General features: G+C 39.2%; 1 pseudogene; it reads left to right on the forward strand.

Annotated features, from left to right (window-relative positions):
• Positions 1-414: 414 nt before the first annotated feature.
• LOC114030375 lies at positions 415-1,791 on the forward strand (annotated as a pseudogene).
• The last annotated feature ends 1,737 nt before the right edge of the window (positions 1,792-3,528 follow it).

Below are 3,528 nucleotides of genomic sequence, written 5' to 3' on the forward strand. Positions count from 1 at the left end.
CAACTCCCCCAATCTCTTGCTATTAGGTCCTTTGGAGATAACATAGAATTTTTTCTAGCCCTCAAGGCATTCACAGTCTAGTAGGAGATAAGACAAATACACATAAAACAATTAGAAAATAATTAATTGCTAACTTACTTTTTTTTTGTTTGTTTTGTTTGTTTTTTTTTTTTTTGGTGAGGCAATTGGGGTTAAGTGACTTGCCCAGGGTCACACAGCTAGTAAGTGTCAAGTGTCTGAGGCCAGATTTGAACTCAGGTCCTCCTGACTCCAGGGCTGGTGCTCTATCCACTGCACAACCTAGCAGCCCCTAACTTACTTTTTAAAATGAAATAAAAATAAATTACATTTTAAAAATAATTGACTCCATCTTCTTCCTGCTATCCATCTACTTTTGTTGACTAACTAGAGTCAATGAATCCTCTACTCTCAGGGCTCATTTGCATCCTTCCCATTCAAGCTTTTTCCCTTTTGAAAACACTAATAATAGTATACTTACATCAATTTTTACTAGAGTCAATCACCTGCTGTTGTTTGTTGTTCATCCTTCATTCCTGAAGAGGACTGATGACATCAGGAAGATGATGAATTGACTTGCAAGTGAATTGGATTTAAGTGAGACAGTACTATGCAAAGTCTCCAGCCCCATTCTCTCCTCCAGAGTCATCAGAGTCCAGTGGCAAGACACAGGTCAGGATGACTGGCAATAGTCCAGAATGCAGTGGGAGACCTTGGCCTTTTAAGCTAAGATCTTCCCCCAGTCTCAGTTTGTCTGAGGCAACAACCATTCGGTAGTTAAAGGCATCACCTGCTTCAAAGAGAGATTGCCCTTGCCCCTAATAATCATTAATTCCACATCTACAAGAATAATGAGAATCAATGTGTAAAAGCCCATGAAGTAAAGGAACACAATAGACACATCACAGGTGTTGACTGGGCTTCCAAGACTGCCCTGTAATGCTTATGTCTGGAGTCAGAAAGATGGCATCTGAAAACCACCCTTGGTGATCCCACAGATTAATTGTGCAGCCTCCTTTGTGAAGTGGTCTCCTCTGGAGGATAAATTTCCTGTGGGTAGTGAAGCTTGACTGATTTCTGTGTGCTACTTTGAGTCTGAAAATGACTGGTGGGTGAGCAAACACATAAAAAAGTCAATTCTTGTGACTTCAAATGTAGGGTGTTTTCTGCCTACATGAAAGAAGGTGGGGAAAAGCCAGCCAGTATTCCATGAAGTACCAATATGCCTTTTGATCAACTGATCTCAGAGGTAGGTGGTTCCCGATGTGGTGGTTATGTCCATGGGATCAGTTTCTTTGCCAGTAGGATACAGTCTGGCTTGAGTCAGTCAGATAGTACTATATCAGTTGCTGGTGCCTCCAAAACATGATGGTTTCACAGGTGCAGACAAGAGTTCCTTCCCACTCCTGTTGTTTGTCTCTGAGTATAGCTTGGTGGCTGCTGGCCATGACTGCTGCTTGATGTTGTTTACTGATGATGATTGTGGCTCCTTGACCTTTGTATCCAAAACGGAACATCCAAGTACAACATCTCTTTGCCATAGAACACTTCAGTGATGTCGACAAGAGCACCACTACTGAATATTGTAACACTGCTCTAGACCCACTACCCTGAAACAGTATCAGCCAAATGTCTATTTGGGAAATGGACAAGCAAGACTGTCATAAATTTTGCACCACTAACATTCATGAAGCAATGACCCTTTGAGATTTCAAGAGTCTTCAATCCAGGACTTACAAATCCCGGGAAGCTGAATTTCTAGCATTTGCATGAAGATGGGAAAGACACTATCGTAAGTAAAAACTGAGAAAATACCCCTTGCAGATGCTTTTTTAAAAAACATAATTGGTGAATTTGTTGGTTTAAAAAAATCAACAACAATGTCTTTTTGATTGGCTATTTCATGCCATTCTTGACTAAAAGTACTCTTAAATAATTTATTGTAGAAAGTAATCATACTAAATTAAAAGGGATATTATGTAAATTGTTTGCTAGATAAGTTTTTAAAAATACAGGAAAAAATAAAAACGATTAATTGTTCCTCTCTGTGGTAATGATCATCAGTAGAATGTTAACTCTCTCCTGTGGTCTTATAGCATTTGGCTTTTACCATACTTATGACACTCATTACCATACTGCTTTGTATTGTAGTTACCTGAATTTATATCTGATCTCTCCAAGTAGATTATAAGTTCCTTGAGAGCAAGGGCCTTGTGCTATATTTCTTTATATCTGCCACAGCAGCTAACCTAGCACCCCACACATAGATGTTAAATAAAGGCTAGTTGAATGATTTGCTTGTGTGTTTGGGTGTGTTCTAAAAAGAAAAAAACTAAACTAAAAAAAAAAGAGTGTAAATAGTATTGACAAAGAGAAAGAACTGGATGAGGTCACTGTGTCCATTTTCTTGCCCCTAGGTAAGACAAGAAATACACTCTGTTTTAAAAGAGATTAAAGAAGATTCTATTGATAAATGACTACTTATCATCCCATAAATCTGTTATAGTTAAAGGGTTTTTTTTTTGTTGTTGTTGTTTGCTTGTTTTCACTTTTTCCCCTCGTACATGAAGCAGCACGAACCTAAAATTTGGTGGACTGAATGAACTGGATATAGCCTTAGAGACTTATACCATTATTTCGGGTTAACCCTTTATAAAATTCTGAATTTGGCAGTCTATATTTCCTGATCTCTCTTCTCCCCTGTCTGCATCCTTTTGGAGGGCAAGAACTATTTCATTTTGTCTTTATATCTTTAGTGGCTACCACAGTGGTGCCTGGCACATAATAGGAGATTAATAAATGCTAATTGATTGACCTGATGCCTCCACATACCCTGGGCTCTATTGAAGTGCTTCACACCCTCCTAGGCCTCACTGAAATGCCTCTATCTAAATCTGCCTTTACCATGAGACTCTGGGCTGTAATAATTGTTTGCATTTATCTGTCTCCCTTTGAGTCATACAGTACCATCCCACCCTCTGTGCTATGTGTTAGGGGATAGCCCTTACTACATATAGCAGGGGAAAAAAAATCTCCATCAATGAGAAAGAGTCCCATGACAATGGGCCTTTGAGACTCTGATTATATTCATATTGTACTTTATAATTTACAAAGTATTTTATATCCATAAAGTGGCCATCTCACCTGTTGTCACAGTAAGGACAGACAAGAAGGCTTACACAAGGGGTCCATAAGGGACTTATGCTCTTTTGGTAACACCAGTAAGATATACTTTTCCAGGATCAAGGGTTAATCCTTGCACATTGGGAAGAGCATCCAAACCCACAAAAAGATGTTGGGTGGGGTACCAGGCAACTTCAAGGATAAAGGCAATCTGACCAACTATGCAATTTACAGAGAAGGCCCAAAGCTGAGTATAGGAAAAACTCAGCAAAATGAGGATTTGGCTATAGTGGAGACAAGAGCCACAGTAGAAATAATCTCCTATTGGTTGTTTGGTGAGACTGTGCGGGCAGCATCCATCACTTTTGATCATATTCCATTGGTCCC

The sequence above is a fragment of the Vombatus ursinus genome, unplaced genomic scaffold (genome assembly GCF_900497805.2).
Source record: "Vombatus ursinus unplaced genomic scaffold, bare-nosed wombat genome assembly UNPS02014959.1, whole genome shotgun sequence".
NCBI classification, from domain to species: domain Eukaryota; kingdom Metazoa; phylum Chordata; class Mammalia; order Diprotodontia; family Vombatidae; genus Vombatus; species Vombatus ursinus.